Below are 27,940 nucleotides of genomic sequence, written 5' to 3'. Positions count from 1 at the left end.
AAGAACTGTACAAAAAAGATCTTCATGACCAAGAAAATGACAATGGTGTGGTCACTCACCTAGAGCCAGACATTCTGGAATGTGAAGTCCAGTGGGCCTTAGGAAGCATCACTAGGAACAAAGCTAGTGGAAGTGATGGAATTCCAGTTGAGCTGTTTCAAATCCTGAAAGATGATGCTGTGAAAGTGCTGCACTCAACATGCCAACAAATTTGGAATACTCAGCAGTGGCCACAGGACTGGAAAAGGTCAGTTTTCATTCCAGTTCCAAAGAAAGGCAATGCCAAAGAATGCTCAAACTACCACACAATTGCACTCATCTCACATGCTAGTAAAGTAATGCTCAAAATTCTCCAAGCCAGGCTTCAACATTACATGAACTATGAATTTCCAGATGTTCAAGCTGGTTTTAGAAAAGGCAGAGGAACCAGAGATCAAATTGCCAACATCCGCTGGATCGTTGAAAAAGCAAGAGAGTTCCAGAAAAACATCTATTTCTGCTTTATTGACTATGCCAAAGCCTTTGACTGTGTGGGTCACAATAAACTGTGGAAAATTCTGAAAGAGGTAGGAATACAAGACCACCTGACCTGCCTCTTGAGAAACCTGTATGCAGGTCAGGAAGCAACAGTTAGAACTAGACATGGAACAACAGACTGGTTCCAAATAGGGAAAGGAGTACGTCAAGGCTGTATATTGTCACCTTGCTCACTTACCTTATATGCAGAGTACATCATGAGAAATGCTGGGCTGGAGGAGCACAAGCTGGAATCAAGATTGTCGGGAGAAATATCAATTACCTCAGATATGCAGATGACACCACCCTTATGGCAGAAAGTGAAGAACTGAAGAGCCTCTTGATGAAAGTGAAAGAGGAGAGTGAAAAAGTTGGCTTAAAGCTCAACATTCAGAAAATGAAGATCATGGCATCTGGTCCCATCACTTCCTGGGAAATAGATGGGGAAACAGTGTCTGACTTTATTTTTCTGGGCTCCAAAATCACTGCAGGTGGTGCTTGCAGCCATGAGATTAAAAGACGTTTACTCCTTGAAAGGAAAGTTATGACCAACCTAGACAGCATACTCAAAAGCAGAGACACTACTTTGCCAACAAAGATCCATCTAGTCAAGGCTATGGTTTTTCCAATGGTCACATATGGATGTGAGAGTTGGACTATAAAGAAAGCTGAGTGCCGAAGAATTGATGGTTTTGAACTGTGGTGTTGGAGAAGCCTCTTGAGAGTCCCTTGGTCTGCAAGGAGATCCAACTAGTCCATCCTAAAGAAGATCAGTCCTGGGTGTTCATTGGAAGGGCTGATATTGAAGCTGAAACTCCAGTACTTTGGCCACCTGATGCAAAGACCTGACTCATTGGGAAAAAACCCTGATGCTGGGAAAGATTGAGGGCAGGAGGAGAAGGGGACAACAGAGGATGAGATGGTTGGATGGCATCACCAACTTGATTGACATGGGTTTGGGTGGACTCTGGGAGTTGGTGATGGACAGGGAGGCCTGCCGTGCTGCGGTTCACGGGGTCACAAAGAGTTGAACACGACTGAGCGACTGAACTGAACTGAACTGAACACAGTCAAAGGCTTTGGCATAGTCAGTAAAGCAGAAGTAGATGTTTTTTGGAACTCTTTTAACTTTTTGATGATCCAACAGATGTTGGCAATTTAATCTGTGGTTCCTCTGCCTTTTCTAAAACCAGCTTGAATTATATCTGGAAGTTCAACATTCATGTACTGTTGAAGCCTGGCTTGGAGAATTTTAAGCAGTACTTTACTAGTGTGTGAGATGAGTACAATTGTGCAGCAGCTTAAACATTCTTTGACATTGCCTTTCTTTGGAACTGGAATGAAAACTGACCTTTTCCAGTCCTGTGGCCACTGCTGAGTTTTCCAAATTTGCTGGCATACTGAGGGCAGCACTTTTGCAGCATCATCTTTCAGGATTTGAAACAGCTCCACTGGAATTCCATCACCTCCACTAGTTTTGTTTGTAGTGATGCTTCCTAAGGCCCACTGGACTTCACATTCCAGGATGTCTGGCTCTAGGTTGGTGATCACACCATCGTGATTATCTGGGTTGAAAAGATCTTTTTTGTACAGTTCTTCGGTGTATTCCTGCCACTTCTTCTTAATATCTTCAGCTTCTGTTAGATCCATACCATTTCTGTCCTTTATTGTGCCCAGAAATAAAAATGGAGTTTCTTTTAACAAATGATCAAACCATTTCAACATCATGGAAAAATGTGCACTTTGAAGTGTTGTTTTGGAAGTCTGTAGCGCTAGTGGCCACATGACCTTGTGAATGTACTTAGTTGCAGAGAACTGTTTTCTTCAAATGGTTAGTTTTGTTCATCTAAATAAATTATTTTAAAAAGAAGGTACGTATAGATCAGAAGGAATAAAGGCCTGATTTATAGCTAAAAAGAAATTTAAAAACTGTAGGATTTCCTTGGTGGTCCCGTGGTTAAGAATCTGCCTTGCAATGCAGGGGACATGTGTTTGATCCCCGGTCGGGGAAGGTTCCAGATGCTGTGGGGCAACTAAGCCCGTGTGCCTCAACTATGGAACCTACTGTCCCCAGTGCCATGCACTGCAACAGGAGAGGTCATCGCGACAAGAAGCTCACGCATGGCAACTAGCAAGTAGCCCCCACTCTCCGCAACTAAAGAAAGCCTGCTCACAGAATTGAAGGCCTAGTACAGCCAGAAGTAATAAATTAAAAAAAAAAATTAAAAACAAAAAAAACCCAAGCTCTCCTTAGCAGGCGAGTAATGTGATCAGGCAATACAAAAATACCACACAAATGGCCAATAAAAGTTTGAAGATACACTTGACTTCAGAAATAATGCAAGAATTCAAGTGAATAAATAACTACATTACACTTGCTTATCAAATCAGCAAGCATGTTTTATAAGTAACTGTTGGCCTAGCTGAAAATAAATACTCCCTGTACTGCTTTCAAAAATGGGCCAAGTCTTTTGCAAACCAGAGCCGGATGACCATTCCTTGCATAAAGCTACAATTCATGATCTAGGAAAGGGCTCAGGGTAACTGGGGGTCCCCAGCCTCGCCACATAGAGAGCAGGGGGTTCCCCTCCCCGCTTGCCCACGTTGGGGCCACTCTGACCACCGCCCCTAGGGCCTCCTCTGCCCACGGAGTGACTCAGCCACCTCCGAGGGCTTCCTTTTGTTTCTGCCAAGATGATTCAGAGAAGCCCAAGGTCATCTGGCAGGTGGTTCCCGTGGGGAAGCTCTCAGAGCCTGGGTCAGGGGGCAGCCCCACGTGTTGTGAAGCCATGTGTCCTGTCGCTGCCCAGGGCCTCAGCTCCACCCTCATGCACCTCAAGACCTGGCCCCAGAGCAGTTCTGCTGCTGGAACGTTACGTCGGGTGCCTTCCCCTCTGCCCGCAGGGGCTCTGATCCCAACCACCTTCTGGAACACTCTCTCTGTTGTTCCTTCAGGCTTTTTAGCTGAGACCAGTCTATCCCGTGGCTAACGTGTCTTCCTTTTGGGAGGCTCAGGTCAAATGTCTCCATCTTAGAGAAGACTTTAGCCTACATTTCATTATTAGAAGGGCCATGGGAGGGACTTCCCTTGGTGGTCCAGTGGGTAAGACTCTGCACTCCCGGTGTGATGCAGGGGTCATGAGTTCAATCCCTGGCCAGGGAACTAGATCCCACATGCATGCTGAAACTAAGATCCCATGCAACCAAAATAAATGAAAGCCACTGACGTGTTTTCTTAGAACAAAGGAACCCGGAGAGCAATCCTAGTGTCTTCCACTTGCAATTCAGAGAGCTGCTGGGAGCTGGGAAAAGTGAAAGGTGCTCAGTCATGTCCGACTCTTTGCTATCTTATGGACTATACAGTCCATGGAATTCTCCAGGCCGGAATACTGGAGTGGGTAGCCTTTCCCTTCTCCAGGAAAGGACAGGGACGGAGCTTGGAAAGGACAGGTTTCTATCCGTATTCGGTTGTACAGATCATGGAGGCAAGTCCTGGCCAGACCTCAGGCTCTGGGCCCAGCATGTCTTCTCTGCCCACCTTGGGGGAAGGAAGGAAGGAGGTGTTTGGCCCTGGCCCATCATTAGGGAGGGGAGGGTCCAGTCTGCCCTGCTCCACTGGCGCCAAGCATTCCTCCCTAGTCCCCATGACCTCAGTAGGGCAAGAGCTGTAAGACTGGGATTTGAACAGGCTGTGTGGTAGAGGCAAATGGCTTATCTCTGGGTGTTCATTTCTCCATCTGTGAAATGGGAACAGTCAGGTAGCCATAGGGTTAAGTGGGTGAGACTCAGTTCATAGGAGAATCTTGAAACCCGTCAGTGCAACTCAAATACCAGAGAGTGACTTTAGGCTGGGATAACAGGAAGGGGGCCAGAGACAGGAGGTCATCCAACTCGTAAAAAGGAAAATGGATGTTTCAAGAAGAGCTGAGGGAGCTGCCCGAGGCCACAGGCTGCAGCCGGAGGCAGAGGCGGGATGAAAACCCACTTCTTGGCTTCTCCCACCCTGAGGTCCAGCCCTCTTTTTTTCTAATTAGGCAAGAGTTGGAAAGACTCAGCCTCATGGAGGAAAGAAAGGAACCAAAGGGCAAATCAGTGGATCTGGCCAGCTTTCTCCTGGTCTTGTGGCCATGAATTTTGGCTTCCCCAGTTGAAATGGGCCTGACAAGGCCTGCCTCAGCCCCTCACAGGGTTATTTGAGGGTTGGTCGAACGGGCAGTACATTACAGCACTTTGTAGATCACCGAAGGAAACTATGGCCTCCATCCTTGCCTTCCCAGGACCTTAACTCAACGCAGGCTGAAACTTTCACTCCAACCAGGGACTGAACCTGTGCCTGCCTGGCAGTGGAAGTGCCAAGTCTTCATCACTGGACTGCCAGGGAAGTCCCTCTTGCCACGTTCTTTGGAGAGCATTTCCCCCACAAGAAAACCAGATTCCAGTTTCTCCTGGACTAGCTTTTCTGTTCCCAAATTTTCTGCTCTTGTGTTCTGAAGTCATTTAGATAGTGGTTCTCAAACAGGGGTGATTTTGTCCCCAGGGAGCAATGTCTGCAGGCATTCTGTAGGGTCATAATTGGGGGATAACGTAGGCTTCCCTAATGGCTCAGTGGGTAAAGAGTCCACCTACGGTGCAGGAGACACAGGAGATAGGGGTTCCGTCCCTGGGTTGGGAAGATGCCCTGGAGAAGGAAATGGCAACCCACTCCAGTATTCTTGCCTGGAGAATGCCAGGGACAGAGGAGCCTGCAGGCTACAGTCCATGGGGTCGCAGAGTTGGACATGACTGAGCGACTAAACCACCGCTATTGTCATCTGCTAGGAAAAGGCCAGGGATGCTGTTAAAAATCCCACAAAGCACAAGAAGTATACCCATCCACCCTCTCCCAGCAAAGAATCACCTGACCCCAGAACAGTATAAGTGCTGAAGCTGAGAGACACTGATCTGAACAAATTCCAAGTGAGCATCAGTGACTTCTTCCCACAGGACCCCCAGCTAGGTGGTGAGGGGGTGGCAAAGGTGCTCTGCTCACCCTCTGAACTCATCTTGTTTCCCAACAGAGGTCTCTACAAGTAATACTCACTCGGGCTTGCAGGTTGAACTGAGGATTAACTTTTAGGCAAGTCAAGGGAACAAAAACCCCAAAATGCCAAGTCATTCTTAACAGGCAATTTTAAAAATCTAAGACTTGAGCCAATGTCTACAGTGCCTTCAGCAGGTTGGTTCTCTTTCAAAATTCCATGTTTATCTTCATGACTAGTTATCTTGGAGATTAACAGACATGCAGTAATTTTGACATCACTGTTTATGTTAATAAGTAATTTCTAAGGAGTGGCTAAGTACTAGAATGAGTTGGGGTTAAAAAAGAAAGCATTCAGTGGGAATGTCTGAAATATAAGAAACTTGGTTGGCTAGTAATTTAGATAATTCTAGGAGAAAGATAAAGTGGGTTTAAAAAAGAAATGTTACTGAGTTATAAACTTATAAGCCATACAGTCGCTCAGTTGTGTCCAACTCTTTGCAACCCCATGGACTATACAGCACATGGAATTCTCCAGGCCAGATTACTGGGGTGGGTAGCCTTTCCCTTCTCCAGGGATCGAATCCAGGTCTCCCATATTATAGGTGGATTCTTTACCAGCTGAGCCACCAGGGAAGCCGTAAGCCATACAAGTCCTCATTAAAATTTACAATTCGATGGATTTGGAGTACATTCATACATTTGTGCAACCATCAGCCCAACTAATCTTAGAATATTTTCAATCACCCTCAGAATAAAGTCTTTTTTATTTTTTTGATGTGAGTCATTTTTAAAGTCTTTATACAACTTGTTATGATGTCATTTCTATCTTATGTTTGGGTTTTTCGGCTGCAAGACATATGGGATCTTAGCTCCTCAACCAGGAATTGAACGAGCTCCCCTCTGCATCGGAAGGTGAAGTCTTAACCAGTGGACCTCCAAGAAGTCCTCAGAATACTCTTTAGCATCAACAGCTATTCCTCAATCTCCCCTCTCCCTAGCCCCTGGCAACCCTCCTTTTCTGTCTCTATGGATTTGTTTATTCTGATCGTTTAATACAAATGGAATATGTAATATGAATATGTGGTCGATTTTTTTTCACACAGCACATCTTCCAGGTCCATCCATTCTTATTGTGGGATAATATTTTGTTCTGGGGCTTCTCTGGTGGGTCAGATGGTGAAGAATCTGTCTGCAATGCAGGAGGCTTTAATCCTGATATACTATTCTCTATGTGTGTGCTTGTCAGACTTCTGCCTTATTTTACTTTTTGGCTCTTATGAATAATGTTGCAGTGAACATTTGATCACAAGCTTTGTGTGGACATATGCTTTCACCTCTCTTGGGTATATACGTAGGAGAAGAATTGCTGGGCTGTATGGTAACTATATGTTTCACCTTGCTTGTTCGCTGTTCCGTCTCTAAATAGCATTTGACTCTGTGACTACATGGACTGTAGACCCCCAGGCTCCTCTGTCCATGGGATTCTCCAGATAAGAATACTGGAGTGGGTTGCCATACCCTTCTCCAGGGAATCTTTCCCACCCAGGGATCAAATCCAGGTCTCTAGCACTGGCAGATGGATCCTTTACCACTGAGGCACCAGGGAAGCATATTTCATCTTTGCTGTGCTTAGTCACTTAGCCACATCGACTCTTTGCAGCCCCATGGACTGTAGCCCTCCAGGCTCCTCTGTCCATGGGGATTCTCTAGGCAAGAATACTGGAGTGGGTTGCCATGCCCTTCTCCAGCGGATCTTCCTGACCCAGGGGTTGAACCCAGGTCTCCTGCATTGCAGGAGGATAATTTTACTGTCTGAGCCACCAAGGGAGCCCCAAAATACTGGAGTGGGTAGCCTATCCCTTCTGGTGAAATACACATATAGTAAAAACGACCATTGTAAAGGGTGCGGTTCAGCGGCCCTTAGCACACCCTCAGTGTTGCACATCCTCACCACTATCTAGTTGCAGAACGTTTTCATCACCCCAAAGGGAAACCCTTTCCTCATTAAGCAGTCACTCCCCACACCCACCTCCCCATAGCCTTTCAGTTCAGTTCAGTCACTCAGTCGTGTCCGACTCTTTGCCATCTCATGGACTGCAGCACACCAGGCCTTCCTGTCCATCACCAACTCCCAGAGTCCACCCAAACCCATGTCCTTTGAGTAGGTGACGCCATCCAACAATCTCATCCTCTGTCATTCCCTTCTCCTCCTGCCCTCAATCTTTCCCAGCATCAGGGTCTTTTCCAATGAGTTAGCTCTTCGAATCAGGTGGCCAAAGTATTGGAGTTTCGGCTTCAATATCAGTCCTTCCAATGAATACTCAGGACTGATCTTCTTTAGAATGGACTGGTTGGATCTCCTTGCAGTCCAAGGGACTCTCAAGGGTCTTCTCCAACACCACAGTTCAAAAGCACTCAGCTTTCTTTATAGTCCAACTCTCACATCCATATATGACTACTGGAAAAACCATAGCCTTGACTAGATTAAATTGCCAACATCTGCTGGATCATGGAAAAAGCACGAGAGTTCCAGAAAAACATCTATTTCTGCTTTATTGACTATGCCAAAGCCTTTGACTGTGTGGATCACAATAAACTGTCAGAAATTCTGAAATAGATGGGAATACCAGACCACCTGACCTGCCTCTTGAGAAATCTGTATGCAGGTCAGGAAGCAACAGTTAGAACTGGACATGGAACAATGGACTGGTTCCAAATAGGGAAAGGAGTATGTCAAGGCTGTGTATTGTCACTCTGCTCATTTAACTTCTATGCAGAGTACATCATAGAAATGCTGGGCCGGAGGAAGTACAAGCTAGAATCAAGATTGCCGGGAGAAATATCAATAACCTCAGATATGCAGATGATCCCACCCTTATGGCAGAAAGTGAAGAAGAACTAAAGAGCCTCTTGATGAAAGTAAAAGAGGAGAGTGAAAAAGATGGCTTAAAACTCAACATTCAGAAAATGAATATCATGGCATCTGGTCCTATCACTTCATGGCAAATAGATGGGGAAATAGTGACAGGGTTTATTTTGGGGGGCTCCAAAATCATTGAACATGGTGACTGCAGCCATGAAATTAAAATATGCTTGCTCCTTGGAAGAAAAGCTATGACCAATCTAGAGAGCATAATAAAAAGCAGAGATACTACTTTGCCAAAAAAGGTCTGTCTAGTCAAAGCTATGGTTTTTTGGGTAGTCATGTATGGGTGTGAGAGTTGGACTATAAAGAAAGCTGAGCACCGAAGAATTAATGGTTTTAAACTGTGGTGTTGGAGAAGACTCTTGAGAGTCCCTTGGACTGCAAGGAGATCCAACCAGTCCATTCTAAGGGAGATCAATCCTGGTGTTCATTGGAAGGACTGATTTTGAAGCTGAGACTCCAATACTTTGGCCACCTGATGGGAAGAGCTGACTCATTTGGAAAGACCCTGTTGCTGGGGAAGATTGAAGGCAGAAGGAGAAGGGGACGACAGAGGATGCGATGGCTGGGTGGCATCACCGATTCAATGATGAGTTTGAGTAAACTCTGGGAGTCGGTGATGGACAGGGAGGCCTGGAGTGCTGCAGTCCATGGGGTTGGAAAGAGTCAGAGAGGACTAAGCCACTGACCTGAACTGGACTGAACGTTTGCTGTGACCGCCCCCTGGTGGAAGAATTCCTGTACTGCCTCTCAATTGACTCAGTCCCCAAGATGGTTTCAACTGGGATACAGGCCCTCCCCTCACACAAACAGCCTATGAGGAGGACCCCTGGGGTCCAGGCTGACCCCTCTGAATTATTCCTCACTTGTCTGCAAAAGGCATTCTTAAAAAGCACATACTTGGCCACATCGACTTCAATAGCTACCCCAGTCTTTGGATGAAGTTCAAGCCCCAGCCTGACTCACACATCCCGTGGAGAGCTGGTGTTTGGTTATAGGTTGAATTGAGGCTACCTCAAAAAAGATATGTTGTGGGACTTCCCTAGCGGCGCCGTGGATAAGAGTCTGCCTGCCAATGCAGGGGACAAGGGTTTGATCCCTGGTCTGGGGAGATTCCGCATACTGTGGAGTCACTAAGTCCACGCACCACAACGGAACCTGTGCTCTCGAGCCTCGGAACCACAGCCACTGACCCCATGTGCTGCAACAGCTGAAGCCCGTGAGCCTAGAGCTCCTGCTCCCGACGAGAGACGCCATCACACGAGAGGCCCATGCGCCGCAGTGAGGAGGAGGTCCCGCCCACCACAACTAGAGAAAGCCTGCACGTAGCAACTAAGACACAGGACAGCCAAAAATAAATAAATGAATAAGTTTTTACCCTTGGGTCAGGAAGATCCCCTGGAGAAGGAAATGGAACCCACTCCAGTATTCTTGCCTGGGAAATCCCATGGATGGAGGAGTCTGGTGTGCTACAATCCAAAAATAAGTCCAGCATAGCCAAAAAAAAAAAAAAAAAGATGATTCTAACACTCAACAGCTGTGCATGTAAGTGTATTTGGATACTGTGTCTTGACAGAGGTAGTCAAGTTAATTGAGCTATGACTTGCTGTTATTGTTGAGTCACTAAGTTGCATCTGACTCATTTTTGACCCCATGGACTGAAGTCCCCCAGGCTCCTCTGTCCGTGGAATGCTCCAGGCAGGAATACTGGAGTGAGTTGCCGTTTCCTCCTCCAGGGGAATCTCCCCAGCTCAGGGATTGAACCCAGGTCTCCTGCATTGGCAGGCAGATTCTTTACCTCTGAGCCACCAGGAAAGTGCTCAGTGCAACTGGTGTCTTTATAAAAAGAGACTCAGTCACAGAAACAGACATGCCCAGAAAGAAGACAGTGTAAAGACACACAGGGGGAAGAAGGGCACAGAGTGATGCATCTCCAATCCACGGGGGACCAAAGCTGCAGGCAGACAGCGAAGTCGGAAGAGGCAAGGAGAGGTTCCCCTTCAGAGCCTTCAGACGGAGGGTGGCCCTGCGACACCTTGATTTGGACTGTGCCCTTCAGAATGTGGGGCCGCCTCGATGGCTCAGCAGGTAAAGAATCTGCCTGCAATGCAGGAGCCACAGGAGACATGGGTTTGATCCCTCCAGAGGAAGATCCTCTGGAGACAGAAAGGACAGCCCTCTCCAGTATTCTTGCCTGGGAAATCTCATGGACAGAGGAGCCTGGAGGCTACAGTTCATGGGGTCGAAAAGAGTCAGACATGACTGAGTGCAAACACCTCCAGAATCAGTTCAGCTCAGTTGTTCAGTCATGTCCAACTCTTTCTGACCCCAAGAATTGCAGCATACCAGGCTTCTCTGTTCATCACCAACTCCCAGAGCTTGCTCAAACTCATGTCCATCGAGTTAGTGATGCCATCCAACCATCTCATTCTCTGCCATCCCCTTCTCCTCCTGTCTTCAGTCTTTCTCAGCATCAGGGTCTTTTTCAATGAATCAGTTCTTCACATCAGGTGGCTAAAGTATTGGAGCTTCAACTTCAGCATCAGTCCTTCCAATGAATATTCAGGACTGATTTTCTTTAGGATGGACTGGTTGGATCTTCTTAATGTCCAAGGGACTCTTAAGAGTGTTCTCGACCACCACAATTCAAAAGCATCAGTTCTTTGGTGCTCAGCTTTCTTTATTGTCCAGCTCTCACATCCGTACATGACTACTCAAAGAAACATAGCTTTGACTAGATGGACCTTTGTCAGCAAAGTAATGTCTCTGCTTTTTAATATGCCGTCTAGGTTGGTCATGGCTTTCCTTCCAAGGAGCAAGCATCTTTTAATTTCATGGCTGCAGTCACCATCTGCAGTGATTTTGGAACCCAAGAAAATAAAGTCAGCCAAGGTTTCCACTGTTTCCCCATCTATTTGCCATGAAGTGATGGGACCGGATGTCATGATCTTAGTTTTTGAATGATGAGTTTTAAGCCAACTTTTTCATTCTCCTCTTTCATTTTCATCAAGAGGCTCTTTAGTTCCTCGTTGGTTTCTGCTGTAAGGGTGGTGTTATCTACAAACCTGAGGCTATTTGTATTTCTCCCGGCAATCTTGATTCCAGCTTGTGCTTCTTCCAGCCCAATGTTTCTCATGATGTACTCTGCATATAAGTTAAATAAGCATGGTGACAATATATAGCCTTGACATACTCCTTTCCCTATTTGGAACCAGTCCATTGTTCCATGTCCAGTTCTAACAGTTGCTTCTTGACCTGCATACAGGTTTCTCAGGAGGCAGGTCAGGTCTGGTATTCCCATTTCTTTGAGAATTTCCCACAGTTTGTTGTGGTCCACACAGTCAAAGGCTTTGGCATAGTCAATAAAGCAGAAATACATGTTTTTCTGGAACTCTCTTGCTTTTTTGATGATCCAACAGATGTTGGCAATTTAATCTCTGGTTCCTCTGCCTTTTCTAAATCCAGCTTGAACATCTGGAAGTTCTCAGTTGGCATATTGTTAAAGCCTGGCTTTGAGAATTTTGAGCATTACTTTGCTAGTGTGTGAGATGAGTGCAGTTGTGTGGTAGTTTGAGGATTATTTGGCATTTCCTTTCTTAGGGATTGGATTGAAAACTGACCTTTCCCAGTCCTGCGGCCACTGCTGAGTTTTCCAAATTTGCTGGCATATTGAGTGCAGCATTTTAACAGCATCAATTTTAGGATTTGAAATAGCTCACCTGGAATTCCATCACCTCCACTAGCTTTGTTTGTAGTGATGCTTCCTAAGACCCATTTGACTTTGGACTCCATACTGTCTGGCTCTGGGTGAGTGATCACATCATTGTGGTTATCTGGGTCATGAAGATCCTTTTTGTATAGTTCTGTTTATGTTGCCACCTCTTCTTAATATCTTCTGCTTCTGTTAGGTCCATACCATTTCTGTCCTTTATTGTGCCCATCTTTGCTTGAAGTGTTCCCTTCTTTTCTCTAATTTTCTTGAAGAGATCTCTAGTCTTTCCCATTCTATTGTTTTCCTCTGTTTCTTTCCATTTATCACTGAGGAAGGCTTTTTTTTTTTAAAATCTCTCCTTGCTGTTCTTTGGAACTTTGCATTCACATGGGTATATCTTTCCTTTTCACCTTTGCCTTCCGCCTCTCTTCTTTTCTCAATTTAACTTATAAGGCCTCTTCAGACAACCATTTTGCCTTTTTGCGTTCCTTTTCCTTGGGGATGGTTTTGATCACTGCCTCCTGTAGAATGTCACGAACCTCTGTTCATAGTTCTTCAGGCACTCTGTCTATCAGATCTAATCCCTTGAATCTGTTTGTCACTTCCACTGTATAATCGTAAGGGGTTTGATTTAAGTCATACCTGAGTAGTCTAGTGGTTTCCCCTACTTTCTTCAGTTTCAGTCTGAATTTGGCAGTAAGGAGTTCATGATCTGAGCCACAGTCAGCTCCTGGTCTTGTTTTTGCTGACTGTATAGAGCTTCTCCATCTTCGGCTGCAAAGAGTATAATCAGTCTGATTTCAGTGTTGGCCAGCTGCTGATGTTCACGTGTGGAGTCTTCTCTTGTGTTGTTGGAAGAGGGTGTTTGCTGTGACCAGTGGTTCTGTTGGCAAAACTCTGTTAGCCTTTCCCTCGCTTATTTTGTACTCCAAGGCCAAACTTGCCTGTTACTCCAGGTATCTCTTGACTTCCTACGTCTGCATTCCAGTCCCCTATAACGAAAAGGACATCTATTTTTGGTATTAGCTATAGAAGGTGTTGTAGGTCATCATAGAACCATTCAACTTGAGCTTCTTCAGCATTACTGGTCGGGGTATAGACTTGGATTTCTGTGATATTGAATAGTTTGCCTTTTATTGAAATGAACAGAGATCATTTTGTTGTTTTTGAGATTTCACCAAAGTACTGCATTTCAGACTCTTTTGTTGATTATGAGGGCTACTCGATTTCTTCTAAGGGATTCTTGCCAACAATAGTAGATATAATGGTCATCTGAGTTAATTTCGCCCATTCCAGTCCATTTGAGTTCGCTGATTCCTAAAGTGTTGATGTTCACTCCTGCCATTTCCTGTTTGACCACTTCCAATTTACCTTAATTCATGGACTTAACCTTCCAGGTTCCTACGCAATGTTGCTGTTTTCAGCATTGAGCTTTGCTTCCATCACTAGTCACATCCACAGCTGGGTGTTGTTTCGCTTTGGCTCCATCTCTTCATTTTTCTGGAGTTATTTCTCCTCTGATCTTTAGTAGCATATTGGGCACCTACAGACCTGGGGAGTTCATCTTTCAGTGTCCTATCTTTTTGCCTTTTCATAGTGTTCATGGGGTTCTCAAGGCAAGAATACTGAAGTGGTTTGTCATTCCCTTCTCCAGTGGACCACATTCTGTCAGACCTCTCCACCATGACCCGTCCATCTTGGGTGGCCCTAGATGGCATGGCTCACAGTTTCATTGATTTAGACAGGCTGTGGTCCATGTGATCAGTTTGGTTAGTTTTCTGTGAATGTGGTTTTCATTCTGTCTGCCCTCTGATGAATAAGGATGAGACTTATGGAAGCTTCCTAATGGGAGAGACTGATGGGGGAAACTGGGTCTTGTTCTGATGGGCAGGACTAAGCTCAGTAAATCTTTAATCAATTTCTGTTGAAGGGTAGGGCTGTGTTCCCTCACTATTGTTTGGCCTGAGGCCAAACTGTCCACCCATGCCTCCACCAGACACTCCTGGAGGCTCATAGGCAAGTCTGGCTCAGTCTCCCAATGGCCTCCAAAGTCAAATTCCCTGGGGATTCTCAGTCCCTTTGCCAGATCCCCAGGTTGGGAAATCTGTTGTGGGTCCTAGAGCTTTCTCAACAGTGCGAGAATTTGTTTGATATCACTGCTCTGCAGCTCGTGGATTGTCTGTTTGGTGGCTCTATGGTGGGGCTAATGGCAACTTCCTCCAAGAGGGCTGATGCCACACGCTGGGGACCCAGGTCTGCTGCAGCCAGAGCCCCTGTCCCCATGGCAGGCCGCTGCTGGCTTGTGCCTCTGCATGAGATACTCAAACACTCAAAGGCAGGTCTGGCTCAGTCTCTGGGGGTCTCTGCACCCTGTTGCACACAAGGTTTTGTTTGAGTCCATGAGCATCTCTGGAGGGTATGGGGTTTGATTCTAAATGTGATTTCGCCCCCCTACATCTTACTGCAGCTTCTCATTTGCCCTTGGACGTGGGATATCTTTCTTTGGTGGGGTCCAACATTCTGCTGTCGATGGTTGTTCAGCAGTGAGTTGCAGTTTTGGAGCTGTCACAGGAGAAGATGAGCGCATGTCCTTTGACTCTGCTACCAGAGTGGGAGGCAACACATTTTTATTGTTCCAAGTCACCCTGTTCCGGACACTTTGAGGTGAACACAGCCCTCTCCGTTTTCAGTCCCTTGCTACCTGCTCTTGCAAGTTCCATGAGATTCCCATGGTGTAGAGTTATCTTACTGTCAAGGACACTTCTTGCTTATTCATACCTCTGTTCAGGGGAAGGTGGGGCCCATCAAAGCACCAACTGTGGCTTGCCTTTGTGTAAAAAATCATAAAACTTGGTGTTGGGCAAGGCAGTCTCATGGAAGCAGTTTTATTTATTTATAAATTATTTTATTAAATTATTTATAAATATGCAATAAAATATGTATTAAATTTATTTATTTATTTATTTTGGCTGTATCAGGTCTTAGCTGTGGCAGGCAGAATCTTCGCTGTGGCACACAAGGTTGGTTGCCCCATGGTACATGGGATGTTAGTTTCTCAACCAGGGATTGAAACCATGTCCTTTGCATTAAAAGGCAGATTCTTAGCCACTGGACCACCAGGGAACTCCCATGCATGTAGTGTTTTGGCCCTCACTTGGCAGCATAAGAATGGGCCTTGGGCTTGGAACTCTTCCTCCATAGGAGCCACCCAGCCTGTGCTAGGCTTATCACCTTGTGTGAGAGTGTATTTCCCTGTTTCAGGCTCAGTGACTGCTCTTCTGTCTTTGAAGTGGCCAACCCTCCTGTTACACTGTCCTCCTCAGGGAGGGGGCAGGGTCTTTCTACTAGGCATAAGAGGGATGCATGTAGGCAAATTGCTCTGCGTCAGCCATCAGGGGAGACTGGCTGGTTGTGGGTACCAATGCCCACTGTTGGGGCTAATCGTGCTCTGTGTAAGGAACGTGTTCTTCCTTCCGGTTCTTGACTGTGCTCTTCCTGGTGATTCAGATAATAGGATGCAGTGGGCAGATGTGTCTGGACTTCCACTCCTGGCGGCTGGCATAGTGATGACCTTTGCTATTCCCCACGGAGTTGGTGCCTGGCTCTGGTTTTGCTGACCAGTGCCCTGGAATCTGCTTGACAGATATGATAGGATTTAAGCTGGGAGTGGAGGTGAGAAAGCGAGCCTTGGGGAAAACATGCAGGAATATGGCTGGGACAGAAAGGATCCAGAAAAAGAGCTGAGATGTTTCTGTTGGAGATCCAGGATCTTGGACCACAGCCTCTAAGGATGGTTAAAGCAAACGCCCCCAGCACGGTGGCAGCCTGTGTGATACAGGAGGCACACTGGCCTGCATGCATTTGCCCCGTGATGAAATCTGTTATCAACGTGGATCCCGAATGAGGGAAACTTATCTCCCAAGGGAAAATGCCAGCCTGGCCGGACATGTGGATCATGGCAGGATGTCGTTATGGCAGAAGCCCGGTGCTCAGTGAGAAAGCTGGGCAGCCCAGAAAGTCCTACCCCATCTTCCCCAGGGCAGATTAGACATGGAGAGGTCACATTCTGTTGAGCACACGTGGCCATCAGTCTCTGTAGTAGGGTCACCTCATGGATCTGAGACACAATCATTGCACAGGCTCCACGTCAGAAGGGTCTCACAAATTCTGGAGCTACTCTGTTCTGAGGAATCTGTCCTTTTCAGGATTTGGTCTGTAACTGACCTTGGAGAAAAATCTGAACATAAACTATAAGATATAATAAAGGTCCAGAGTAATTCACTTCAGTCCCTAACCAGAGTAGTGGAGGACTGGTACCTTCTGCATCAGAAGAGGATTTAGAGAACCTGCATGGAAGCATGGGGTCAGCTTCCTCCTGTCCAGGGTGAGCAAGGTCTGGGACCTGGCACGCTTTGAACCCCACTGTCATTACAAAGAGCTGCCTTGCCCACTGATGATTTAGATAACAGGAAGTTCTATTCCATGAGGTGACAAAGAATTCTCACGCAGCCCTTCTGCTGTTGTCCTCAAGGATCCTTCCAGATGTTTCCATATCAGGCAGCTGCTCCAACAGACTCTCTCCTGAGCAGTGCAAGAGGTGTCCAGTGTGGAACCGGAACAAACCAGAGAGCCACCATTCCCTCCCTGCTGAGAAACCAGCCCTAGCAATGTAATACATTTCCCTGGATTGGCTCTGTGTTCACCTATGGATCAGGGTGAAAGAGTTTAAAGAGTTCTCAGATAAGGCCACATTCAGCAGAGGTTCTGGGTGGATTGGGGCAGAGGTGACTCTTCAGCATTCAGTCGAGGCCCAGAGAACACAGTTAGCAGAGAGGTAGGAGGTGCTCAGGGAATGGGCAGGCACAGCCTTGCTTTGGATCTTGGGTCAAGAACAAGAGTGTGAACTAGAATGTTCCCCAGAGGGAGCAGCAGAGTCAGAGGAGATTTTCCAAGGTTAAGGGGGTGTGATCTTTCCCTGGGTGAAATCAGAGGTGATGAAACACAGGCATAGTCTTATCCTGTAATGATTAATGTTCGGAGGGCACGCTGCCTTTCAATAACATGCAATTTTGTTTAAGTGACTTAATGATAAGATAAGACAAGGGAACACATATAAGCGGCACAGCCCCAGCAGGGACTTAGTTTCTTCTGGGTTGTGCAGAGATGGCCCTGGGACTGCGGCTTCGGCGGCAGGTGCTGGCTGGAGTCCTGCTCTGTGTGTGCGTCGGGCGATGGGCCGAGGCTGGGAAGGTGCTGGTGGCCCCCATGGAGGGCAGCCCCTGGCTCAGCATGCGGGAGGCCGGGCGGGAGCTCCATGCCAGAGGTCAACAAGCAGTGGTTGTTGCTCTGAAGGTCAATGTGCGTGTCAAGGCAGAGGACTTTTTCACCGTTCCCCTACACATAGCTCACATTTGATTCCCTCATGAAGAGTCGTTTACCAGTGCTTTTTGAAAAAGTATATTTTGTAACGATGTTTTTGGAAACTATGGCATCTTTGAAAAACGCGTCTTTGCTCTTTGAAAGGTCTTGTGAGGGGCTGCTGTATAACAAGGATCTAATCAGGCACCTGAATGCCACTTCCTTTAATGTGGTTTTAACAGACCCTGTTCACCCCTGCGGGGCAGTGCTGCTAAGTACCTGTCCATTCCTGCTGTGTTGTTTTGTTTTGTTTTGTTTTTGTTTTATGGCAAATTCCATGTGACTTAGATGCTGAGGGCACAGCATGCCCAAACCCTTTCTCATATGTTCCTAGGTTTTTAACAACAAATCCAGACCACATGACATTCTTCCAAAGGGTCAAGAACATGCTCTACCCTCTGGGCCTGAAGTACATTTGCCTGGTTTCTCTCACTCCTTTTGCACGTATGGCCTCTGAGCTTCTTCAGAGAGAGGTGTCGCTGGGGGAGATTCTTGCCTCTGGATCCGTGTGGCTGTTCAGAGGAGACTTTGTGGTGGATTACCCGCGGCCGATCATGCCCAACATGGTGTTCATCGGGGGCATCAACTGTGCCAACGGGAAACTGTTATCTCAGGTGTGTACTGCTGCTTTTGTTCAATCAGTGCTCCCAGTGGAGCACATTCTTTTAATTAAAAAATTTTAAAAAATGTTTTCATTTTTCATTTCATTCTTCAGTGAAATGATGGGTTCCAACCACTGGACAGATGGAATTCCCAAGTGGAACATATATTTAAAAGACAACCTAGTTCCACATGCTTACTTATCTACTGCTCTTTCTAAAGATTTCTACCTCGCATTCTCTTTTGAACAGTCTTTGGTGTGATACATTGTTAAAGTGTTCCAGGAGTGAACTGTAAGTTTCTGATGGACTGTGAGACGAATGAGAGGCAGGGGTGAAGGTCCATGTTAGGTTTGACAAGGAATGGGGTGGTTCGACCATGATTGCCCTTTCATACAACCTCTGTTGTAACGGTCATGCAGTTTTCTGAATCTAGTAGGAGCCAAGAACTTGAGCTGTGAATCCATCCATCACGGGTTTTTTGCTTGAGGGTGTTCAATTGGAGGAGGAGAGAACTGGCAAATTGCATTTATTGCCCTGATACTTCATTGTGGTTTTGTCTTGGAAAGGTATTAGGGGTGGTCACTGGAGAGCTCAACCCCAAAAGGAAGCAGAAGTTTCAGAGAGGTTGAATAAATAGAGTGGAAGGGAGAGAAAACTGGAGTGGAAGCTGGGCTCTCTGTGATCAGAGAGAGGAATAATTGAGCCAAATTTCTTGAGATGGAGCTGCGCTGACCAGTAGCTGAGGCCTGGGATAAAATGGGGGTATGTACAGAGTTGAATGGCGTGTCAGGTCTTCAGCATGGGCCACTGAGGTCCTCAAAGGCTAGTGGTGGGGGCTGGAGAGGAGGTCAAACTGAGCCATGAGCACAGTGAAGGTGGTGACAAGGATGCTGAGAACTGAGTCAAAGAGGAAGGGACTGAGCGCATCCTCACGCCTACCGCAGCCCAGTCACCAGCCCCGCGTTTCTGTGGTGCAAGCCATGGCTTTCCTCATAGTTACAGAGTCTGCTTATAGTAAGCCTGAATTGTTGCTGTTGTTCAGTTGCCAAGTTGTGTCCAACTGTTTGTGGCCCCATGGACTGTGGCACACCAAGCTTCCCTGTCCTTCACTATCTCCTGGAGCTTGCACAAACTCATGTCCATGGAGTCAGTGATGCCATTCAGGCATCTCATCCTCTGTCGTCCCCTTCTCCTGCCCTCAATCTTTTCCAGCATCAGGGTCTTTTCCAATGAGTCAATTCTTCTCATCAGGTGGCCAAAGTATTGGAGCTTCAGTTTTAGCATCAGTCTTTCCAGTGAATATTCAGGGTTGATTTCTTTTAAGATCAACTTGTTTCATTTCCTTGGTGTTCAGGGGACTCTCTGGTCTCTTCTCCAGCACCTCAGTTTGAAAAGCATCAATTCTTCAGTGCTCAACCTTCTTTACGGTCTAACTTTCACATCCATATATAACTACTAGAAAAACCATAGTTTTGGTTATATCAACATTTGTTGACAAAGTGATATCTCTGCTTTTTAATACACTGTCTAGTTTTGTGATAGTTTTTCTTCCAAGGGGCAAGCATCTTTTAATTTTGTGGCTACAGTCACCATCCGCAGCGATTTTGGAGCCCAGGGAAATAAAATCTGCCAGTGTTTCCCCTTTCCCCCCATCTATTTGCCACGAAGTAATGGCACTGGATACCATGATCTTAATTTTTGAATGCTGAGTTTTAAGCCTGCTTTTTCACTCTCCTCTTTCACCCTCATTAAGAGACTCTTTCATTCTTCTTCATTTTCTGCCGTGAGAGTGGTATCATCTGCATATCTGAGGTTGTTGATATTTCCCCTGGCAATCTGGATTCCAGCTTGTGATTCATCCTGTGTGGCATTTCACATGATGTGTTCTGCATATAAATTAGGTAAGGAGGATGACCATATACAGCTTTGACATAATTATTTCCCAATTTTGAACTACTTTGTTGTTCCATGTCCAGTTGTGTTGCTTCTAGACCTGCTTACAGGTTTCTCAGGAGGCAGGTAAAGTGGTCTGGTATTCCCATCTCTTTACAAATTTTCCACAATTAATTGTGATCCACGCAATCAAAGGCTTTCAAGTAGTCATGAAGCAGAAGCAGATTTCTTCTGGAATTCACTTGCTTTTTCTATGATCCAGTAGATGTTGGCAATTTGATCTCTGGTTGCTCTGCCTTTTCTAAATCCAGCTTGTACATCTGGAAATTTTCGATTCACATATTGTTTGAAGGATTTTGAGTATTGCCTTGCTAACATGTCAAATAATGACACCCCACTCCAGTACTCTTGCCTGGAGAATCCCAGGGATGGGGGAGCCTGGTGGGCTGCCGTCTATGGGGTTGCACAGAGTCGGACACGACTGAAGTGACTTAGCAGCAGCAGCAGCAGCAGCAGCAGCAGCAGCAACATGTGAAATGAGCACAGTTGTCCAGTAGTTTGAAGATTCTTTGGCATTGTCTTTCTTTGAGATTGGAATGTAAGCTGAACTTTTCCAGTCCTGTGGCCCTTGCTGAGTTTTCCAAATTTGCTGGTCTATTGAGTGCAGCACTTCAGCAGCATCAGTTTTAGGATTTGCAATAGCTCACCTGGAATTCCATCACTTACAATAGCTTTGTTTATAGTGATTCTTCCTAAGGCCTGTTTGACTTCACACTGCAAGATGTTTGGCTATAGATGAATGACCACAATTTTGTGGTTATCTGGTGATTAAGACCTTTTTATTTGTATAGTTTTGTGTACGTTCCTCTGTGCATGGACTGTTCCAGGCAAGAAAACTAGAGTAGGTTACCATTTCCCACTCCAAGGGATCTTCAGACACCCAACCTAGGGATTGAATCCCTGTCTCTTGTGTCTCCTGCATTTGTAGGAGAATTCCTTACCACTGCACCATCTGGGCAGTCTTGAACATGAACTATAGATGTAATAAAGATCCAGAATAATGCGCACTTCAGTCCCCGCACAGATCAGTGGAAGTCTATGCGGTCCGCATCAGAAGAGGATTCAGAGAGCCTGCACGGAGGCATGGGGTTGTCCCTCCTGTCCAAAGTGAAGCAGCCCTGGAACCTGGCATCCTCTGAACCCCACTGTCATTACCAAGAGCTGCCTTGCCCATTGATGATTTAGATAACAGGAAGTTCAATTCCATGAGGCAGAGAAAGAGTTCTAAGCAGCCCTTCTGTGGTTGTCCTGAAGGATCCTTCCAGATGTTTCCATATCGGGCAGCTGTTCAGACAGACTCTCTCCTGAGCAGTGCATGAGGTGTGCAGTGTGTAACAGGAACAAACCAGAGAGCCACCATCCCCTCCCTGCTGAGAGAAGGCTGTTCTCGTGATGTTATATGTTTCCCTGGATGTGCTCCGTGTTCACCCATGATGGGGGGAAAGAGTTTGAAGAGTTCCCAGAGAAGGTCACATGCAGCAGCGGTTCTGGGTGGGGACTGGGGCAGAGGTGACTCCTCAGAGTTCGGTCCAGCCCCAGAGAACACGGTTAGCAGAGAGGTAGCAGGCGACCCAGGGAATGGACAGGCACAGCCTTGCTTTGAGTCTTGGATGAAAAACAAGAGAGTGAACTAGAATGCTCCCCAGAGGAAGCAGCAGGTCAGAAGAGTTTTTCCAAGATAAGGGGAGTGGGGTAACCGTTCCCTGGGTGAAATCAGAGGTGATGAAACCCAGGCATGGACTTATCCTGTAATGATTAATGTAAGGCGGGCACACTGCCTTCCAATGACATGCCATTTTGCTTAAGTGACTTGATGATAAAACAAAGATAAGGTAACAAGTATAGGCGGCACAGCCCCACCAGAGACTGTAACTTCTGGTTTGTGCAGGGATGGCCCTGGGACTGCAGCTTCGGTGGCAGGTGCTGGCTGGACTCCTGCTCTGTCTGTGCGTCGGGCGATGGGCCGAGGCTGGGAAGGTGCTGGTGGTCCCCATGGAGGGCAGCCACTGGCTCAGCATGCGGGAGGTTGTGCGGGAGCTCCACACCAGGGGACACCAATCAGTGGTTATTGCTCCGGAGGTGAATATGCACATCAAGGCAGAGGACTTTTTCACCGTGAAAGCCTACGCTGTTCCCTACACACAGGACAAATTTGATTCCCTTGTTAAGACTCATGAGCAATTGCTTTTTGAAAGAGTACATTTTGTAACAATGTTTCTGAAAACTATGGCATCTTTGAAAACCGCGTCTTTGCTCTTTGCAAGGTCTTGTGAGGCACTGTTGTATAACAAGGACCTGATCAGAGACCTGAATGCCACTTCCTTTGATGTGGTTTTAACTGACCCTGTTCACCCCTGCGGGGCAGTGCTGGCTAAGTACCTGTCCATTCCTGCTGTGTTTTTTTTGCGTTTTATTCCCTGTGACTTAGATGCTGAGGCCACAGCGTGCCCAAATCCTTTCTCATATGTTCCTAGGTTTTTAACAAAAAGTCCAGACCACATGACATTCTTCCAAAGGGTCAAGAACATGCTCTACCCTCTGGGCCTGAAGTACATTTGCCAGATTACTTTTACTCCTTATGCACAAATGGCCTCTGAGCTTCTTCAGAGAGAGGTGTCGCTGGGGGAGATTCTTGCCTCTGGATCCGTGTGGCTGTTCAGAGGAGACTTTGTGATGGACTACCCGCGGCCGATCATGCCCAACATGGTGTTCATTGGGGGCATCAACTGTGCCAACAGGAAACCGTTATCTCAGGTGTGTACTGCTGCTGTTGTCAATCAGTGCTCCCAGTGGAGCACATTCTTTTAATTAAAGATATTTTAAAAACTTTTATACCACACTGCAAAGTAGGCCCTTGCAGTGAAATGGACGGTTCCAATCACTAGACCATCAGGGAATTCCCAAGTGGAACATATTTTAAAACAACAGCCTACTTCCACATGCTTACTTATTTACTGATTTTTCTAAAGATTTCTACCTCTCATTCTCCTTCACACACTGTTTGGCGAGATTCATAATTAAAGTGCTCCAGGAGTGTAGGTTTGTGATGGACTTTGAGACAAATGAGAGGCAGGGGTGAAGGTCCATATTAGGTGTGACAAGGAATGGGGTGATTTGACCATGATTGCCCTTTCCAGCAGCATCTGTTGTAATGGTCGTGCAGTTTTCTGAATCTAGTAGGAGCGAGGAACTTGAGCTATGAATCCATCCATCATGGGTTTTTTGCTTGAGGGTGTTCAATTGGAGGAGGAGAGAACTGGCAAACTGCATTTATTGCCCTGATACTTCATCGAGGTTTTGTCTTGGAAAGGTATTGGGTGTGGTCACTGGAGACCTCAACCCCAAAAGGAAGCGGAAGTTTCCGAGAGGTTGAATAAATAGAGTGGAAGGGAGAGAAAACCAGAGATGGAAGTCGGGCTTTCTGTGATCAGAGAAAGGAACAATTGAGCCCAGGTTTCTTGAGATGGAGCTGCGCTGACCAGAAGCTGGGGCCTGGGGTAAAGTGGGGGGATGTACAGAGTTGAATGGCATGTGAGATAGGTCCTTAGCATGGGCCACTGAGGGCCTCAAAGGCTAGTGGTGGGGGCTGGAGAGGAGGTCAAACTGAGCCACGAGCACAGTGAAGGTGGCGACAGGGATGCTGAGAACTGAGTCAAAGAGGAAGGGACTGAGTGCATCACGACGCCTACCGCAGCCCAGTCACCAGCCCTGCTTGTCTATGGTGTGAGCCATGGCTTTCCTCTTACTGTCAGTGTCTGCTTATATTAACCCTGAATTATTGTTCTTGTTGTTCAGTTGCCAAGTTGTGTCCAATTGTTTGTGGCCCCATGGACTGTGGCACACCAAGCTTCCCTGTCCTTCACTATCTCCTGGAGTTTGCTCAAACTCATGTCCATGGAGTCAGTGATGCCATTCAACCATCTCATCCTCTGTCTTCCTCCTGCCCTCAGTCTTTCCCAGCATCAGGTCCTTTTCCAATGAGTCAGTTCTTCTCATCAGGTGGCCAAAGTATTGGAGCTTCAGTTTTAGCATCAGTCTTTCCAGTGAATATTCAGGGTTGATTTCTCTTAGGATTGACTGGTTTGATTTCCTTGCTGTCCAGGGGGCTCTATGGAGTCTACTCCAGCACCACAATTTGAATAGCATCAGTTCTTCAGTACTCAGCTATCTTTATGGTCCCACATTCACATCCATATATGGCTGCTGGAAAAACCATATGTTTGACTATGTCAACTTTTGTTGGCAAAGTGATATCTCTGCTTTTTAATACACTGTCTAGTTTTGTGATAGCTTTTCTTCCAAGGAGCAAGCGTCTTTTAATTTTGTGGCTACAGTCACCATCCGCAGTGATTTTGGAGCCCAGGGAAATAAAATCTGCCAGTGTTTCCACTTTCCCCCCATCTATTTGCCATGATCTTAATGTTTGAATGCTGAGTTTTAAGCCAGCTTTTTCACTCTCCTCTTTCACTCTTATCAAGAGACTCTTTCATTCATCTTCATTTTCTGCCATGAGAGTGATATCATCTGCATATCTGAGGTCGTTGATATTTCCCCTGGCAATCTGGATTCCAGCTTGTGATTCAAACTGTGTGGCTTTTCAATGATGTACTCTGTATATAAATTAAATAAGAAGGATGACAATCTACAGCTTTGACATAATCATTTCCCAATTTTGAACTAGTTTGTTGTTCCATGTTCAGTTCTAACTGTTGCTTCTAGACCCACATACAGGTTTCTCAGAAGGCAGGTAATGTGGTCTGGTATTCCCACCTCTTTAAGAATTTCCCACAGTTTGTTGTGATCCACACAATCAAAGGCTTTCAAGTAGTCATGAAGCAGAAGTAGATTTTTTTTTCTGGAATTCCCTTGCTTTTTCTATGATGCAGTGGATGTTGGTAATTGATCTCTGGTTTCTCTGCCTTTTCCAAATCCGGCTTGCACATCTGGAAGTTTTTGATTCACATATTGTTTGAAGGATTTTGAGTATTGCCTTGCTAACATGTGAAATGAGCAGAGCTGTCCAGCAGTTTGAACATTCTTTGGCATTGTCTTTCTTTGAGTTTGGAGTATAAACTGACCTTTTCCAATCCTGTGGCCCTTGCTGAATTTTCCAATTTGCTGGTGTATTAGGTGTAGCACTTTGGCAGCATCAATTTTAGGATTTGCAATAGCTCAGCTGGAATTCCATCACCTCCAATAGCTTTGTTTATAGTGATTCTTCTAAGCCCTGCCTGACTTCACAGTGCAAGATGTTTTGCTCTCGCTGAGTGACCACACCTTTGTGGTTATCTGATGATAAAGACTTTCTTGAATAGTTTTGTGTAGGCTCCTCTGTCTATGAGCTATACCAGGCAAGAAAATTGAGTGAGTTACCATTTCCTACTCCAAGGGATCTTCCGACATCCAACCTAGGGATTGAGCATTCGTAGGAGAATTCTTTAGCACTGCACCATCTGGGAAGTCCTTAACATGAACTATAGATGGAATAAAGATCCAGAATAATGCGCACTTCAGTCCCCACACAGATCAGTGGAAGCCTAGTGGGGTCCGCATCAGAGGAGGATTCAGAGAGCCTGCACGGAGGCATGGGGCCGACCCTCCTGTCCAAAGTGAAGCAGCCGTGGAGCCTGGTGTCCTCTGAACCCCACTGTCATTACAAAGAGCTGCCTTGCCCACTGATGATTTAGATAACAGGAAGTTTTATTCCACGAGGCAGATAAAGAATTCTCAAGCAGCCCTTCTGTGGTTGTCCTGAAGGATCCTTCCAGATGTTTCCATTTTGGGCAGCTGTTCAGACAGACTCTCTCTGGGGAGTGCAAGAGGTGTCCAGTGTGGAACATGACCAAACCAGAGAGCCACCATCCCCTCCCTGCTGAGAGAAGGCTCTTCTTGTGATGTTATATGTTTCCCTGGATGTGCTTGGTATTCACCCATGAAGAGGGGAAAGAGTTTGAAGAGTTCTCAGATAAGGTCACATGCAGCAGCGGTTCTCGGTGGGGACTGGGGCAGAGGTGACTCCTAAGTGTTGAGTCAAGCCCCAGAGAACATGGTTGGCAGAAAGGTAGGAGGTGACCAAGGGAATGGACAGGCACAGTCTTGCTTTGGCAATCAGATGAAGAACAAGAGAATGAACTAGAATGCTCCTTAGAGGAAGCAGCTGGTCAGAGAGCTGTTCCAAGATAAGGGGTTAACCGTTTCCTAGGTGAAATCAGAGGTGATGAAACCCAGGCATGGACTTATCCTGTAATGATTAATGTAAGGCGGGCACACTGCCTTCCAATGACATGCCATTTTGCTTAAGTGACTTGATGATAAAACAAAGATAAGGTAACAAATATAGGTGGCACAGCCCCACCAGAGGCTGTAACTTCTGGTTTGTGTAGGGATGGCCCTGGGACTGCAGCTTTGGCGGCTGGTGCTGGCTGGAGTCCTGCTCTGTGTGTGCGTCGGGCGATGGGCCGAGGCTGGGAAGGTGCTGGTGGTCCCCATGGAGGGCAGCCACTGGCTCAGCATGCGGGAGGCCGTGCGGGAGCTCCATGCCAGGGGTCACCAGGCAGTGGTCGTTGCTCCGGAGGTGAATATGCACATCAAGGCAGAGGACTTTTTCACCATGAAAACCTACGGTATTCCCTATACACAGGAGAAACTGGATTCCCTCATGAAGACTCATGTACAGCTGCACTTTGAAAAAGTACATTGGGTAACACTGTTTTTGAAAAGTATGGCATCTTTGAAAAATGCATCTTTGTTCTTTGAAAGGTCTTGTGAGGGGCTGCTGTATAACAAGGATCTTATCAGGCACCTGAATGCCACTTCCTTTGATGTGGTTTTAACAGACCCTGTTCACCCCTGCGGGGCAGTGCTGGCTAAGTACCTGTCCATTCCTGCTGTGTTTTTCTTGAGGCAAATTCCATGTGACTTAGATGTTGAGGGCACAGCATGCCCAAACCCTTTTTCTTATGTTCCTCGGTTGTTAACAACAAATCCAGACCGCATGACATTCTTCCAAAGGGTCAAGAACATGCTCTACCCCCTGGCCCTGAAGTACATTTGCCAGGTTGTTTTCACTCCTTATGCACGTATGGCCTCTGAGCTGCTTCAGAGAGAGGTGTCGCTGGGGGAGATTCTTGCCTCTGGATCCGTGTGGCTGTTCAGAGGAGACTTTGTGATGGACTACCCGCGGCCGATCATGCCCAACATGGTGTTCATCGGGGGCATCAACTGTGCCAACAGGAAACCATTATCTCAGGTGTGTACTGCTGCTGTTGTTCAATCAGTGCTCCCAGTGGAGCACAATCTTTGAATTAAAAAATTAAAACATTTTTTTTCACCTCACTGCAACCTAAGACTCTTGTGAAATGGATGGCTCCAATCACTAGACCATCAGGGAATTCCCAAGTGGAACATATTTAAAAAGAACAGCTTACTTCCACATGCTTACTTATCTACTGATCTTTCTAAGATTTCTACCTCTCATTCTCCTTTGAACAGTCTTTGGTGAGATCCAGTATTAAAGTGCTCGAGAAGGGTAGTGTAGGTTTGTGATGGACTTTGAGACAAATGAGAGGCAGGGGTGAAGGTCCATATTAGGTTTGACAAGGAATGGGGTGGTGTGACCATGACTGCCCTTTCCAACAGCGTCTGTTGTAATGGTCGTGCAGTTTTCTGAATCTAGTAAGAGCCAGGAACTTGAGCTATGAATCCATCCATCATGGGTTTTTTGCTTGAGGGTGTTCAATTGGAGGAGGAGAGAACTGGCAAATTGCACTTATTTCCCTGATACTTCATCGAGG

At 46.3% G+C, this 27,940-nt stretch overlaps 1 protein-coding gene and 3 pseudogenes across 1 annotated transcript in view; all 4 read left to right on the top strand.

Annotated features, from left to right (window-relative positions):
• Positions 1-27,940, top strand: part of LOC102190288 (UDP-glucuronosyltransferase 1-1) — a 162,429-nt gene that overhangs the window by 3,505 nt on the left and 130,984 nt on the right. The gene's annotated exons all lie outside the window — the stretch shown is intronic.
• On the top strand, positions 17,326-18,275 carry LOC102171758 (annotated as a pseudogene).
• Positions 22,038-22,955, top strand: LOC102172029 (annotated as a pseudogene).
• Positions 26,508-27,450, top strand: LOC102172320 (annotated as a pseudogene).

This window comes from Capra hircus, chromosome 3 (genome assembly GCF_001704415.2).
Source record: "Capra hircus breed San Clemente chromosome 3, ASM170441v1, whole genome shotgun sequence".
In the NCBI taxonomy this organism is placed as follows: domain Eukaryota; kingdom Metazoa; phylum Chordata; class Mammalia; order Artiodactyla; family Bovidae; genus Capra; species Capra hircus.
Note: the sequence above shows the minus strand (reverse complement) of the source record. Positions and strands in the feature narration are given on the sequence as shown.